Below are 17,392 nucleotides of genomic sequence, written 5' to 3'. Positions count from 1 at the left end.
GTTTTAGCCCTCGCCTCCTTTCCTCTGGTGCCACAGGACTCAAATACCCTTCTGCAAGTCATCTTTGACCTTCAATGCCCAATGGCTGTTTTCCACTGTCTTTCTCCTGTGTCTGGATTATTACTCAGCAATATCAATCCTGTGACGGGGAGCAGAATCACTTTTTTTTTTTTTTAGTCGGTCGTGGGGCTTGAACTCTGGTCCTGGGCGCTGTCCCTACGTTTTTCAGCTCAAGGCAAGCACTCTACCGCTTGAGCCACAGCACCACTTCCAGTTTTCTAGTGGTTTATTGGAGATAAGAGTCTCATGGACTTTCCTGCCTGACTTTCCTGCCTGGCCGTGATCCTCAGATCTCAGCCTCCTAAGTAGCTAGAATTACAGGCATGAGACACCGGAGCCTAGCAGAATCGCTCTTATCTGAATACTCTACTGACTTCCATCACTAAGCCACCACACCTACCTGGAGCTTAGGGGTAGAGGAGAATCTGCAGTGATTACTGACATTTTATTATTTGCAGCCAGAAAAATCATACTTGATACACTTCTGAGTTCAATGTGCACAGGGTCGATCATCTAGTTCTACCCAGTGTTTCAATGGCAAATGACCTTTCCCACTATGACGATCTTCTTTCACTCTGTTCTGGCCCAGCAACCAGTGCTAGATTTAACATACACACAGGGCACACAAGAGTTCTTAGCCTAGAACTTTAAAAGTTTTCCCACTACCTGAAGAAAGATGACTAACAGTGAGCTGATATGCAAGGCTTACTGCAGCAATGCCTCTGTGGTCTCTCTCTCTCGACCTTTTTTTCTACCGGTCTGTATAAGGAAATAACTCTGATCCGGCCAGCTTTGCTAACTTGAACACCATGAACTCCTGAGTCCCGGAAGCTCTTCACTCATCATCATTGCCTCCCCCTGAGCTACTGGTTGCTTTATAGATATAACATGGGTTTTCTACTATATTGTAACAGATCCTTCTTGATAAATTTCCCAAGGCAACGGTAATAATCCATACAACTTCAGCATTAATAATGAAAAGAATGGAAAAGAGAAAGATTTTTTTTTGGGGGGGTCCGGTTGTGGGGCCTGAACTCTGGGCCTGGGCGCTGTCCCTCAGCTCTTCAGCTCAAGGCTAGCGCTCTACCACTCGAGCCACAGTGCCACTTCCGGCTTTTTTCTTTTTGCTTATGTGGTGCTGAGGAATCAAATCCATGGCCTCATGCATTGCAAGACAAGCACTCTACCACTGAGCCACCTTCCCAGCCCAAGAAAAAGATTTTTTAATTCCATTTTTACTTTAAAAAGCTGCATATTGGCTGGGAATGTGACTCAGTGGTTAGAGTGCTTGCATACCATGCATGAAGCCTGGGGTTTGATTCCTCAGTACCACATACACAGAAAAAGCTGGAAGTGGTGCTATGGCTCAAGTGGTAGAGAGTTAGCCTTGAGCAAAAAAAAAAAAAAGCTCAGGGACAGTGCCCAGGCCCTCAAGTCAAGCCCCAGAACTGACCAAAAAAGTTGCATATTACAGAAATGGAAGTACAGGAATAAAGATGGGATCTATCCATCACTAATGTGAAAACTCCAGTCAGGAGGCTGTCAAGTAGATCCTTTTCCCAACTTATCCCAGCATGATGCAAGCTGGTCTGTGTGCCATTTGTAACACACGGGGATTGAGAAGAAAGGTCAGAAACAATAGATAAAAATCAGTACATGTGTAAGATATTCACTCAAATCTATATCAGTCTAGGAGTGGGAAACTTCTCATTATGGCAACCTGAGAAATCTTTGAACACCTTTCCCTCCATAAAGGTGTACCAAACGACTCCAGGAAATAAAAAAATTCTTATCCATATGTAGGATTATTTACAAACAATCTTTCGGGAAAAGAGAACACACAATAAAAATGGAAGAAAGGATTTAAAGTAGATCTGTTAATTTAACGGACTTTGTCAAGCAAATCCACCATCCCTGGTGTGCTATTTATTGTGCCTAATAGAACTAACACTCAGGGAAAAAGTAGTCATTAAAAAGGACTGGTCAGAAGGGGGAAAACACAGCAAACAAGCCAGCTTTAAAAGTTTCTCAGTTATAAGTGAGTTACTCTGAGGGAATTATCTGGAGGTGACTTTAAAGTTTAACATTAAAATATGAAGAAAGGATCATCATGGCCCCATCACTCCCCTATTTTCACTTTTTTGGGGGGGTGGGGGGATGTTATGGATGGACGGAGGGGCATGAAAGACCAGGCGCAGTCTGCTATCATGTTAGGTTCAGGTTACCTACTGCCAAGTCACACAATTACTCCAGAAAACCTGCCTAAGGAATGCGGGCTGCCTGTCAAGGTTACAAGCTGTCCACTGCAGTGTAAGATATACAAGAAAATGACACCATGTAAATCTCATAAAGGTCGCATGGTATCAGGAACTTTAAACGAGAAAATAAATACTATCCTCCATCTAGTTTTGTATACTAATTTCAAGTCAGCATACATAAATACCACACAGCACACAAGAGCATTACTGTAAGGGGTCACTTGCTCTGTTAAGAAAACACTGCTTTTGGCTGTGAAAGTAACTGATTTCACACAAATTCTAGGATTTTAGCACCTTAATGCAGGCCAGAACTCTACCCCTCCTCCACCAACCCCAGAGCAAGTCCCAGGACATCAGGAGAAGAACACAAAAATGGAGTGAAGAGAAAACAAAGGCAGGGGGTTCAGGACTTAACCCCAGCTGAGAGAGAGAGAACATCATTGTGGCTCAGAGGGCGAATGCTTGCCTGGCAGTTACAAGACCCTGGATTCAATACTCAGCACCAAGGCTTTGGCCTTCATCTGTAAGGACCAAATGAAATAGCCCAGACAAGACTAGGTGATAGGTGCTTCCAGAAAAGACAAGAGCAACGGGTAAGAGGAAAACACTGCCTTGATGTTCTGTAATATGTTCCCTCAAGAAGCTCAAACTCTTCGCACAAGTACACTAGGCTGCCTAGGTCACCACCACAATGCCATCCTCTCTAGAAACCATCTACCCATGGTAGATACCACCTTGGTATCTTTGCCTGGAAACCCATTGACATTCAAGAAATCATGAATGATTATTAGAGTTCTGTCATTTTGAAACTGATGGGAAAATGAATGTGTTATGTGTCCGGAACACATATTATCACCACCATCACATGTGCACGTGCATGCGCGCGCACACTCTCTCTCTCTCTCTCTCTCTCCCTCTCTCTCTCTCTCTCTCCAACTCAAGTCCTGAACTTTTGACCTGGTTGCAGCTGAGCTGAGCCCCCTCCCGGGTCCACCAGGGCACCTGCTCCAGGGCTGACAAGAGTGCTGGCAGGCAATGGCCGCAAGGCTACAACAGCACAAAGCAGCCAGCCTGCAGCAGAGGCCTTTATAGAAAGAGCCAGGCAGCTTCACATCTCCCTCCCTACTGCTCCAAAACATGCTTCTTTAATGATTCCCCAAGAAAGGAATAAAACCTAACATCTGTTTCCCAGGTTTACTGACCTGTACAACCGCTGACAGCATGCAAATCTGGAAGCCTCGCAACTTCCTTCAATTTCTCTAAATGTGAATACTGAAGAGTTTGAATGGGAGGGAGGGGATCACTGTTTTGTGGTGTAGAGCCAGGGACACTCCTCGGTGTGCACCAGTCCCCCACCCCCAAGGACATCTCATGTTGGCATCTGGGGATGTAAATTACAGGGATGTAAATTCTGTCTTGCTTAATTTTGTGGAACACTATCAGGACAGCCTAAAATACAACTGGGCGGCTCAGTACAAGCAACCATCTGCCCTATGACCAGGTGAGGCTCAGGGCTAGATTCCTGGTGTGCTAAGGGTCCAGAATGAGGACTGGCCAAGCACAAGAAACACGCATGTGCAGCGCAGAGACGCGAGGGTGGGAGGGCGCCGCCAGGCAACTGGGTTTCCATCTAGCTGTGTGACACCCTTTCTTTCAGGGCTCCCATAGCACATGCACCATTCTGCCACATGCCCTGTCCCTGAGCTCACTCTGAAAAGGAACCACAACTGGACTGCAGGTCATCTCTCTGCCATTGAGTCTGGGTTTCAGATGGCTCATCCGTGCAAGAATTTTATGTTAGATGAACTCTAGGTATTTCACAGACCCAAAATTCCGTGATTTTAGGAGTGTTTTTGAGCATGCATAACAAGCATGGTGGCGAACCCTGGTCAGGATCTGTACCACCAAGTAACGATCTACCAAATGAAACCTACAAATCCATCCTCGGCGCATCTGAACTAGGGATTTCTTCTTTCTGTTCAATGTCCAAATTACTTTTAAAATAGCTTCTGAGGCTTAAAGATTAACCTTTCCCTCAATTAGACCTAAAATTGTGAGGAATTCTGGAGGATAAATGTCTTAAAACTATCTTTTGCCCTTCTTTCACTCTTCTTTGTTCTGTTGTATTTGAGATCCTCGTACATAGAACCACAAATAAAACCCAGGTCTAGTTTGTGGCTTGCCTATCCTCCATGCTGCAACCTCATGTATGAAACTGAGACCTCTTCAGAGAGCGGTGTCACCCACCCTCATATATTTTCATTTTTCACTGGGTGCTGTTCATTGCTTTTTTGTTGTTCCGTCTTCATATTAGCCTCTAGCAAACACTAGTCCACATCTGTCGAAAACATGGGCTCAGTGTCTTTCTCAGTAGTTCTTACTGTTAAAAGAGCAATGGTCTAGGCCGAGGAGGTGGCTCAGTGGTAGAGTGCCTGCCTAGCATGCATGAAGCCCTGGGTTTGATTTCTCAGTACCACATACACAGAAAAGGCCAAAAATGGCTCTGTGTCTCAAGTAGCAGAGAGCGGCTCAGGGACAGAGCCCAGGCCCTGAGATCAAGGCCTAGGACTGGCAAAAAAAAAAAAAAAAAAAAGGAACAGGCTCAGGATCTTTGTGATTCTTTCCTCAGCAATGCTATTTGGGGCCAGATACACCTTTTAGTGAGGAGCAGCACCATAAATTAAACTACAGTGACTAAGGGATGGGCCTCGCTCTGTGTGCCCGGCTGGGCTTTATTTCTTACAACCCGTTGACAGACTTCATCCAGGATTTACTGATTTGCTTATTATCTGGCTCACTCCACGAAAAAGAAGGCGTTATTTTTGTGTTGTGTTTACAAGTTTCACACCAGCACCTACTCGACCTGCCTAACACACAAAGGATGCTTTATAAATATTTGCTGAAAGAAACATCAACTCTCCCCGCTATAATCCTAGCTACTCAGGAGTCAGAGGTCTGAAGATCACAGTTCAAAGCCAGCCCAGGCAGGGAAGTCCATGAGACTTTTATTTTTGCCAGTCCTGGGACTTGAACTCAGGGTCTGGACACTGTCCCTGAACTTCTTTGGCACAAGGCTAGCGCTCTACCACTTAAGCCACAGAACCACTTCCAGCTTTTCTGTGTGTGGTACTGAGGAGGTGAACCAGGGCTTCATGCATGCTGGGCGAGCACTGTACCACTAAGCCACATTCCCAGCCCCTCCATGAAACTCTGATCTCCAAGGAACCACCAGAAAACCTGAAGTGGTGCTGTGGCTCAAGTGGTAAAAAATGCTCACCTTGAGCTGAAGAGCTCAGAGACAGTGCCCCAGGTCCTGAGTTCAAGCCCCAAGACTAACCACCACAACAACAACCAAAGAAATAGGAACTCAGCTGGATGCTGGTGGCTCATGCTTATCATCCTAGTTATTCAGAAATCTAAGAACTGAGGATGGCAGTTCAAAGCTAGCCTCAGGCAGGAGAGTCCAGGAGTCCTTTTTTTTAAAAATCAATTGTGAAGCTTCTAAACTCTGGGCCTCCCACACTGTCTTGATCTTTTTTGCCTAAGGCTAGAGCTCTACCATTCTGGTTTTCTGGTGGTTCACTGGAGGTAAGAGTCTCCCAGACTTTCCTGCCTGGGCTAGTTTCAAACTTTGATCCTCAGATCTTAACCTCCTGAGTATTACAGGTGTGAGCCACTAGCACCTTGTGGAAGATAGCTAGCCTTGAGCAAATGAGCTCAGGGATAGGGGGACAGGAGAGAGGGGAGGGGTCAGGGAGATGAGGGGAGGGAGAGATGAGGGGAGGGGAGGGAGGAAGAGAATGAGAGAGAATGAGAGAGAGAGAGAGAGAGAGACAGAGAGACAGAGAGACAGAGAGAGAGAGAGCCCATGCAAGAGAGAGAAGAAAAGAAGAAACATGATCTTGCCCCTGTACTCAGTTTCAGTAGAAGGCTTAAAAAAGATCTTCTGGCCAGGTACTGGTGGCTCATGCCTATAATCCTAGCTACCCATGAGGCTAAGGCCTGAGAATAATGGTTCAAAGCCAGCCAGGACAGGGAAGTCTGTGAGACCCATCTCCAATTAACTACCAAAAACCATGAAGTAGAGCTGTGCTCAAGTGGTGGCGTGCCAGCTGTGGCCAAAGACTAAGGGACAGTGCTCAAGCTCCAGTACCAGCATACACAAAAGAACAAAGGAAAGAAAGGGAGGAGAGGGGGAGAGAGGAAGGAAGGGAAGGAGGGAGGGAGGGAAGAGAGAGGGAGGGGAAAGAGGAAAGAGAGGAGAAAGACAGAGACAAGACAGGACAGGACACCTGGGCTCTGGTAGTTCATGCCTGCAATCCTAGCTACAAAGCAGGCTGAGATCTGAGGATCATAGTTCAAAGTCAGCCCAGGCAGGAAAGTCTGTGAGGCTCAGGTGTTACAGCACCAGCCTTGAGCAAGAAAAGCTCAAAGATAGTACCCAGCACCAATACAAAAACAAAGGCCAGTATGTTTCAATTAAAATAGTTTCCTGGGAGTGTAGTTCAACAGTACAACACCTGCCTGTCTAGTACACTAGAGACCTTCTTTCTTGATCCCTAGTCCTGCCAGGAAAAAAAAAAATACATGTTTCCTCACTCAGTCCACTACATCTAGTCATCATGAAATGAATACCCTAATCAGGGCTAACTTATTATTTCCTGTAGTTGAGGCCTCTTAAACCTTTGATTGAAGAACCTCCTTCAGAATTGATTAAAATGTTAAACCACAAACACACTGCCAGCAGATTGTGTATAAGTATACGAACTCAAAAATCTACCACCCATCCTTTGGCACCATGTTTAGGAACTGTTGATTGTATTTTTAAGTTCCTCCTAACCTTTAGTCTTTTGGGGGGGGGGAAGGGAGGAGCCAGGTTGGGGCTTGAACTCAAGAGCCTGGGCACTGTCCCTGAGCAGCTTTTGCTCTCTACCACTTGAGCCACAACACTACTTCTGGCTTTTTCTGTGTATGTGGAACTGAGGAGTGGAACCTAGAACTTCATGCACACTAGGCAAGCACTCTACCACTTAGCCACATTCAGTACTTATTTTAATGTGTAAATTCATGGCTTGTGCTCCCAGTAAGGAGTTAATCCAAGGAAACACCAAGTATAACATTCAAGACTCAGCATATTATACCCAGGTGATCATGCGGGTTAGGTAAGGGACTTTAAACCACATAAAACCACAATCAGAGCCCAACACCAACCAGTGACTCACAAATATAACCCTTAGTTACTCAAGAAGCTGCCGGCTGAGAATCAAGGTTACAAGCTAACCAGACACACCAGCAGAAAAGTTCAAGAGACTTTTATCTCCAATTCACCAGCTCCACAGATAGAAAGCCAGCCATGAACAAAAAAGCCTAGTAAGATTCAAGGCCCAGACTTCAAGCCACAGTACTAACCAAAAAAGAAGAAAGAACTAGAAAGAGACACAGCAAAGCTAAAGATTAGGTTCTCAAAGGCAAGAAGCTCATTAAAAGATACAAGAAAGCAATCAATTAATTTTCATTATCCTGCTACCATAAGAACTACATAAATGATTCTACATGAACATTTCCAGTTCCCTCGGATCAGACCACTGAAAAATCTCCCTTATCAAGTAAGGCACTAGTTTCTGAGAAGACTACTTGGTTAGGGGAAAGTGCTAAATCTCTGAAGAAGAGACCAATTAACTTTTCTCTTTGGAGTCAACAAAACTTAGCCAACCTAACCACTAAAATATTAAGCAATTACATGCTAGATTAAATAGAATACAAGCTGGGCAACAAGCTAGGTGGCTCACGCCTATAATCCTAGCTCCTCAGAAGAATGAGATTTGAGGATCACAGTTTGAAGCCAGCCTAAGCAGAGAAGTCTATGCAACTCTTATCACCAATTAACCACCCCAAAATCAGAAGTAGAGCTGTGGCTCAAAGTGGTAGAGCACTAGCTTTGAGCACAAAAGCTCAGGGATAGCACCCAAGCCCCATGAACAAAAAATACACAAACAATTGTGGCTCTGAGCTACTTTTTTCTTTTTCTGGTCGGTCTTGGGGCTTGAATTCTGGGCATGGGCGCTGTCCCTCAGCTCTTTAGCTCTAGCCAGCGCTCTACCACTTGTTCCACAGTTCCAGTTTTCTGGTGGTACACTGAAGGTAAGAGTCTCAGGGACTATCATGCCAGGACTGTCTTTGAATCGACATCCACAAATCTCAGCCTCCAGAGTAGCTAGGATTACAGACATGAACCACCAGCACCCTGCTCTGAACTACTTATTAACTGCCAATCTTCTGACAGGACAGTTATGAGCCTAACTAATATTATCTACTTCTATATAAAGCACATAGTAGGTACTTAATGATGCCAATGATTTAATTCAGTGTCACTAATCCACTGTCTTAACCACCCGCATACTTCAGTCTCCTCTGAAAAAATCCCTACTATATGACACAAATACATTGTGAATATATTTAGAAACTTATAAATATGCAATAAGCTACAATGTTACAAGTTCTTAATCTCATGGCTGATAGTGGGTTATTTCAAATTTTTACGTTTTTTTGCTATAATATTCAAGCTTTATATATAATTTTATGCAATTGTATGTGTGCCCATACTGGGACTTGAACTCAAGGCCCAGGCAATTATCCCTAACCTTCTTTTGCTTGAGGTCAGGACTCTTTATTACTTGAGTCGAAGCTCTACTTCTAGCCTCTGCCCCCCTTTTCTAAAATAGTTTATTGGAGATAAGAGTTGCACGGACTTTCTACCCCAGCTGGCTTTGAATCACTATCCTCAGATCTTGGCCTCTTGAGTAGCTAGGATTACAGGCGTGAGCCACTACCACCTGGCAATTTTATGTTATTATTTTTTAAACCACAGTTAAACAATGTAAAGGATCATTAACCGCACACTCACAGATTTCTGGACTGATGATTACAAACACTTTATTTAGGGCACAGAAACACTGAAGTCCTTAGATATATCTCCAAGCCAGGTGCTGGTGGCTCACGCCTGTAATCTTAGCTATTTAGGAGGCTGAGATCTGAGGATCACAGTTCAAAGCCAACCTGAGCAGAAAAGTCTCTGAGACTCTTATCTCCAATTAACCACCAGAAAACAGTAAGTGGTGCTGTGGCTCAATGTGGTAGAGCGCTAGCCTTTAACACAGGGGCAGCACCCAGTCCCACAGTTCAAAGCCCCATGATCAACCAAAAAAAAAAAAAAAATCTCCAAATGATAAGAGGCTAAGGAGTTTAATGGTAGAAGCCTTGCTAGCATGAGACCATGTGTCCAATCTCCCAGCTCCCAGCACCAGGAAAAAAAAAAAGTATGTTGCCTTTCCTGAAGAAATCCTCTATATTCAAGGCTGAAGTAAAAATATTTTTAGCATGCCAATATAAAAACATCAGCCCTTCAGGGCTGGGAAGGTGGCTCAGTGGTAGAGCGCTTGCCTACCATGCATGAAGCCCTGGGTTCAACTCCTCGGTTCCACATACACAGGAAAAGCCAGAAGTGGCGCTGTGGCTCCAGTGGTAGACTCTTTTCTCCTATAACCATGCCAGGCTGGCATGTTAGCTACTCTGGAGGCTGAGATCTGAGGATTCTGGTTAAAAGCTAATCAGGGCATGAAAAAGTCTGTAGGACTCTTACCTCCAATTAACCACCAAAAAGCCTGAAGGTGAGCCTTGACTCAAGTGGCAGAGTGCTAGCCTTGAGCACAAAAGTTCAGGGACAGCACCAAGGCCCTGAATTCAAACCACAAGAATGACACCAAAAAAATTTTAAAGCCAGCCTGGAGGCAGAGCTCAAATGTTGGAGCTCCAGCAGTGAGCAAGGAAATTGAGAGGCTGTGAGTTCAAGCCCCCATTAGAGAAGAAATGATATCCAACTTCTACCTGGTATTATTCACCATTTCTATCTTTTTTTTTTTTTTTTGGGGGGGGGTCTGGTCGTGGGGCCTGAACTCTGGGCCTGGCTGCTGTCCCTCAGCTCTTCAGCTCAAGGCTAGCGCTCTACCACTTGAGCCACAGCACCACTTTGGCTTTTTTCTTTTTGCTTATGTGGTGCTGAGGAATCGAACCCAGGGCCTCAGGCATGCAAGGCAAGTGCTCTACCACTGAGCCACCTTCCCAGCCCACCATTTCTATCTTTTCAAGTTGCTGTACATTACCACTGTAGGGCCTAGGACCTAACCTAGGAATCTTTTCTTTTTTTCTTTGCCAGTTCTGGGCTTGAACTCAGGGCCTGAGCACTGTCCCTGAGCTTCTTTTTGCTCAAGACTTAGCACTCTACCATTTGAGCCAAAGCACCACTTCCGGCTTTTTCTGTTTTATGTGGTGCTGAAGAATTGAACACAGGACTTCATGTATTCTAGGCAAGCACTCTACTACTAAACCACATTCCCAGCCAGATTTTTTTTCTTAAACAGTCAGGCCAATAAACTATTTGATATTTTTTAATTACCTAAGAAAAATGAAAATCAATTATACTGAATCAAAACTGATTAGTGTCCTCAGTTCTTCACAGTTGAGTCAAGTTTGGTAGACAACTAATTCAACATTTCTCAACTTTTGAAAATTTTTTTTTACTTAAAACATAGCCATATCGCCCATCATCCTAGCTCCTCACGTGGCTGAGATCTGAGGATCATGGTTTGAAGCAGCCTGCTCAGAAAAGTCTGTGAGAAGAGTCTTATCTCCAATAAATACCAAAAGTCAGAAATGGAGCTGTGGCTTAGGGGTAGAATACAAGCCTTGAGCCCCCCCCCCCAAAAAAGCAGCAGCTCAGGGGTGTGCGTACACATGCACACGTGCACACACGTACACGCACACACACAAAGGGGGGCATATCAAAATAAATACACATGATCTACGATAGAGATACAAGAACCAGAGCGTTAAGTAAGTAGGTTACCTAACGTCTCCAAAGAAAAAGATGTGTGAAGAATACTTACAGGGCGTACATGTTGGAATCTAAATAGGTATCTGAGGTGTTTTTCAAATTGCATATATTTTAAGTGAAAAGAAAAAGTTATTCCCAAGGAAGACTAGAATTAGAAGACAGTCACTTCGGGTGTCTGCACCAGTCACTGTGTAAGCTACAATCACTTCTCATTTCTCCTTTAAATATACTTGACCTCTTCAAACAATCTGCGTTTCTCTTTAGGAAGTGAGCCCGCTAAAACTCAGAAGCCACACACGTGTAGGACCCAGGACAAATCATTCCCAGGCTGCTGGGAGCATGGCTGTCTTCAGGCTGAAATGAGCCGACCTCTCCTTTTCCATCCACAAAACGGGTTCACGGGGGACCCGGGGACCCGGGCCGTTTCCCCCCAAAGGCTCTCCTGACGCAGCGTCCTCGCCAAGGTCCCTTGGAGCCCAAGGAGGGGGTACTGGGTGCTGGGCCCGGAGGCCTCCACGGAGAGACGCAGCCCTGATTCGCTGGCCGTCGTCGGGGTGTTTTTTTTTCTGCTGACCCACTAAGGAAATTCAGAACATTCGGGAGTAACTGTCAGAAAACCAACCAACCAACCATTCAACCATCCATCCATCCAACCATCCATCCCTCCTGCGGACTTCAGGCTCGCGAGCCTCGGCTGCCCGGATTCTAGTGATGGGGCTCCCACCGAGAAGAGGGAAAGTCGTTAGGTACCACAGCCCCCTTCCCCTCTCCCCCCTCCTTCCTCCTCCTCCCCCTCTTCTTCCTCCCCCCCCTTCCCCCTCCGCTAGAGGCAGCCCGCATCGCATTGTCCCGCGCTCCGCGGGAGCTCCAGCCGCTGGCGCCTGGAACCCCGCTTCTCCCGGCCGGAGCTCGCCTCCCCGGCCCCGGGAGCGCGGCTTCCCACGCCGGGCCGGGCGCAGAGCCGGGGGGGGGGGGGAGGGGGAAACATCAACACAACAACATCAACAACACAACAACAGGACAACACAACAACCACCACAACACAAAAGCCGTGCAAGTTTCCAGCCCCGCGCCCTCCCCACCGACCCCCCCCCCCCCGGGGCCGGACTGGGCCGGGCGCGGCGGGAAGACGTGGCGCCAGACTTTCCCCGAGGCCCCGGGAGCCCCCCCCCCCCGTCCGGAGTTGGCGGCCGGGCGCCGCCGCCTCGCTGGGGAGGGACGAGCTCCCGGCGGCCCTGGCCCGGCCCCGAGGAGGCTCGCGGCGCCTCCCGCCCGCCCGCCAGGCTCCCTGGCGGCCCTGACAAAAGCAAGCTCGACCCCTGACCGCAAGCGGGCGCCCCGCCAGACGTACCGGCGGTACGGGGAGCGCCGCCCGGACTCGCCGGCGGCCCCGGCCCCGGCCCCCTCCCTCACGACACCGTCCTGACCTCCAGCCCGGCCCCGCCGCTCACCTCGATCTCGAAGTCCGGCAGGCAGCAGGCGGTGCAGAAGAGCGAGCAGAAGTGCGCGATGGCCGGCACCTCCCACCAGGAGCGGAGCTCGCCCAGCCCCGTGGCGCCGCGCTCCTCCGGGCACATTGCCGCGCCAGCCCACGCCCGCTCGCTCGCTCGCTCGGCGGCCGGGCGGGCGCCGCGGCTGGGCCGGTCGAGCCCGCGCGCCGCCGGCTCCAGCTCCTGCCCCGCGGCGGCGCCTCAGCGCCTCGCGCCGGCTCCCGCCGCGGCGCCCGCGGCTCCGTGCGACCTGTGGCTGAGGTGCGCGGCTCGGCTGGCCGGGGGGTGCGGGCGGCGGCGACGGCGGCGGGGCCGAGTCTTCGAGGCAGCCGCGGCTTGGGCTGTCGGCAGGGTCCGCGCTCGCCCTGTCCCGCGGCGGCGCTGCGGCCGCCCCTGGTCCCCCGCACAACATAATCCACTCAGCGCCCGGGAAAACAGATGGGGGTCGGGGCCGCCACGCGGAGGGGCGAGGTCTGCGCGCCACAACAACCCCACCAACCCCAGGCGCAGCCGACGCTGCGCCTGCGCGGCGCGTGCGAGAGAGCGAGCAGGGGCGGAGGGGAGGAAGGGGCAGGGCCTGAGCAGGTCCCCATTCCCCCTCCCTCCCCGGCGGCGACCCCGAGGGTCGTCCGGGTGCGCCGGCTCTCGCCAGGCCCCGCGGGGTCTCCCAGCTCCTCCCTTGGCCCCCGGCCGCGCACGTGTGGGAGGGAGCGCTCCCAGGCCCGCGCCGGCCCCTGGACGGCGGGGTCCTGCCGAAAACAGCAAGGAGTCAGACCCGGCCCGGCCCGGACGCCTGGGGTCGGGGGCCGCAGCGCCCACTGGGCCTGACCGCTGCCCGGCCCCGGCCTCTGCTTGGGTGCGCTCGCACCGCCCTCCTGCGGGGAAGGCCGGCCCGGCCCGACCCCCCTGGGCCCCGCGAGCCTCTGTGACCAGCGCTGGGAGGGTGGGATTTGAACTCAGGACCTCGTGCTTCCCGGGTGGGGCTCTAGATGCACGCACGCTCACGCGCACCCTCAGGCCCCCCACAGGGTCCTCCATGTGCGCCCCAGCGTGCGAAGGCAATCCTCCTACAAGCGTCCCCTTCCCGCCTACCTCGGATGGTCCCTCAGTGGTAACAGCCACACCACCAACACACGCGTGCGCACACCACGAACAGATCTGCATCTGCACATGTGCACAGTGGTAACAGCCACACCACCAACACACAAATGCGCACACCATGCACAGATCTGCGTCTACACATGTGCACAGTGGTAACAGCCACACCGCCAACACGCGTGTGCACACCTCGCACAGATCTGTGTCAGCACATGGCACAGTGGTAACAGCCACACCACCAACACGCATGTGCACACCTCGCACAGATCTGTGTCAGCACATGGCACAGTGGTAACAGCCACACCACAAACACACGCATGCGCACACCACGCACAGATCTGGGTCTGCACATGTGCACAGTGGTAACAGCCACAGCCACACCACCAACACACACGTGCACACACCACACACAGATCTGTGTCAGCACATGTGCACAGTGGTAACAGCCACACCACCCACACACGCGTGCACACAACAGGCACAGATCTGTGTCAGCACATGGCACAGTGGTAACAGCCACACCACCAACATACGCGTGCGCACACCACGCACAGATCTGGAGTTCACAACTAGATCTTTTAGTGTAGAGAGGATGATTAACTAGGTCGTGAGTTGGAGTGTCTTTGATCTTCCATGCTTCTGCGGGGCAAGAGTGTCAAAAAAGGAATTTTGATGAGACTGTATAAGATGGAGAGAAATGAACTTTAAAATTCCCACAGATACTTAAAGTAATTCTTATGAGAAGTTAGAATTGAAGAGATGTAGGTATTAATGCCTACTGTCAGGAACCATCCCTGCTTAGGTGAAAGGCAAGGGAATATATAAAACACAATTATAGTCTCCAAATCTAGAAAATATTCCAGTTCCTCACCTAATGGTTGAGAAGCAAAGCAGCACAATATATAAATTATTTCAAGAAAATTAAAGAACACAAAGCAGCTATTCCCCTATGGTCAAACAAAACAATATTTGAAACAACCCCAAGAATACTAAAGGCAAATTTTAAGTGTTCAGCTTAAAACTTTCACAGTACTTAGTTGAATAATTTGAGTAAATATTTCTTCTGATATAAAAAGAAAAACTGAAACACAGAAAAACATTTTCCATTGCTAAATATCAGTATTATTTTTAATTAATACATTAGGGAGAAATCATGTATCATAAATTAATTCCTATTTTGATCATTGAAAATCTGTAACAGAATGGGAGAAAATATCTTCATCTTTATATTACGGAATCTTTGGATCTCATTTATGTTTTTGTCTTTTTTTTCTTTGACACATTTTAGATGTCCAAGAAATGGAGGAGGTGATTAAGACCTGCCAGGAAGGTCCAGATGAATGTCTGTGTGAAGTAGCAGTCACAAAAAGTAACCCAGTGGAAGAAAGAGTGAGATTGATAACATGTTTATCACAGCATTATTACCATAGTTAAGATGTAGAACCAATCCAGATGCCTCTCAGTAGATGAATGGATCAAGAAAATGTGATACACACACACACACACACACACACACACACACACACACACACACACACACACACACAAAGTCACACACAATGGAATTCTATGCCTCCATCAGGAAGGACATTGCCCCATTTGTTAGGAAAGGGAAAGACTTGGAAAAAATTATATTAAGTGAAGTAAGCCAGGCCCAAAGAAACATAAATCCCATGGTTTCCCTTATTTGCAATAAAAAAGTATGTCTAGGACAACCAGAAAAAGTCAAAAGCTATGCACATATGACCATATAAGATGATGTTAAGGGAAATGAACCCCAAGACAGGGACACAAAAGGTCTTTTCTTTCTTGCTATTGTTTTTAATGTATTTAAAGTGTACTGTGTGTTTGTTTTTTGTTTGTTTGTTTGTTTCTTTGGTATGTTCCTCCCTCATGGTATAATCCCTGTTTTTACTGTATTTGATTCCAGTGACCTGCATCTTGTATATACACTTTTCTGATCTGGGGAGGAGAAGGGAAAAAATTCTTAAATAAGGATACAGGTTGACCCATTGTAACAATGAGATGTACAAGACACTATGTTGAAAATGAACTTTACAACTTCACCCAGCGGGGAGCCATGGGGGTCGGGGGAGTAATTGTGGAGGTGGGAAGGAAGGGATGATAGAGGAAAAACAAAGTAGGAGTCAACACTGCTTGATAGGAAATGTACTCATTACCTTACTCATGTAACTGTAACCCCTCTGTAGTATTTTTATAATAAAAATGTATTTAAAGAAAACTACCCTAATAGACTTCAAGACTAGTATAAGAGACATTCCTTCTAAATTGTTTTTCTCCCAATTAGATCATAAGATGTCTTTTTAGCACCGAGTCCCTTCTAAACTGTCATTTCACTCCAACTTTGGATAAGAACTACTGGGACATCACATTCAGGCAACGAAAAAGGCCTCTAGGGACAAAGCTTATTCCAGTGATGAAGAACCATTCAGATTCTAATAGTATGAAAGTAAGCATTGAGACAGGGGATGTTGTCAGATTCCAAATGGAGTCATTTCTGTCATACATTTCAAAAGTAATTAAGCCAAGAGATTGTAAAGAAATGGTTGATAAGCATGGTTTTCTGAAGCTAAAGCTTGTCGACCTTTCAACTAGCCAAAAATCAGAACTTTAGCTTTTTCTATCACCCACTATTTTGATGAGTATCAGAAACCCAGATACCCCCACCTAGGTATGGATACACTCAGCTTCTTACGGACAGGATGGTGGTCCTACCTCTGTTAATATGCCTAAAGATTGCATAAGGCATAAGGACAGAAATGGAAAATACAAATTTTCCCATGTGATTTATAAAATTCTGTCACTTCAGGCAATTTGAAGGCAAGTTTTACGTTCTAGAATTAGGAAGTATGTCCATGAGAAGGCTTTGATTTTGAAAACTGGAAAAGAAGCCATAAAGAACATTTTCCACCTGTTTTCTTCAGGCACAATTTTCTTGCATAGTCAATATATCAGACTGGTATACTTTCAACTTCTTTACAGTAAAAATAAGAAACCTTACATCTTTTCAGACAGAGGATGAGGAGGACTGCAACCCACAACTTCATCTTGGGAGTAACAGAGATTAGAAGAGTAATTGTCCATGAAAAGTTTGTTGTTGTTGTTTAGTTTTGGGTCTTAAACTCAGTGCCTAGACACTGTCCCTGAGCCTATTTGTCCAAGGCTAGCACCCATGAGCATATTTTATTGCTAGTGTCAGGGCCCTGATTCAGTACTAACAAAATTCTGAGTTACAAAATGAGGACACCTGAATACAAGTACCTGAGAATCTTGATTCAGTAATTCTCCTGTTGAGTCTGAGACTGCAGAAGTGGCTCTTATTGATTGGGAGCAATTCCTACATTTCCTTCACTCCCAGAGACTTGCCCTCTCATCATTTGGAGGCTGCTGGACAAGGACTGATTTGCAAGATACTTGAGTCAGGCAAGTTCTATGCCTGCTGTGTGAGCAGAAGGTACAAATTCAGCTAAGACATGAGGTGGAGCCAGAGGGTTTGCTTGGGATTATGTGCAGAAAGTACACAACTAAGGGCAGAAATAAAGAAGGGACAGGAAGTTTATGTACTAGAGGCCCCT

General features: G+C 47.3%; 1 pseudogene; it reads right to left on the bottom strand.

Moving 5' to 3' along the window:
• The window catches only part of LOC138834404 (heterogeneous nuclear ribonucleoprotein A3-like), a 55,379-nt pseudogene extending 44,043 nt beyond the window's left edge, over window positions 1-11,336 (bottom strand).
• Between the last annotated feature and the right edge of the window lie 6,056 nt (window positions 11,337-17,392).

Source organism: Dipodomys merriami, unplaced genomic scaffold (assembly GCF_024711535.1).
Source record: "Dipodomys merriami isolate MVZ:Mamm:240054 unplaced genomic scaffold, mDipMer1.0.p SCAF_2132, whole genome shotgun sequence".
NCBI lineage: Eukaryota > Metazoa > Chordata > Mammalia > Rodentia > Heteromyidae > Dipodomys > Dipodomys merriami.
This window is presented reverse-complemented; position numbering and strand designations above follow the sequence as displayed.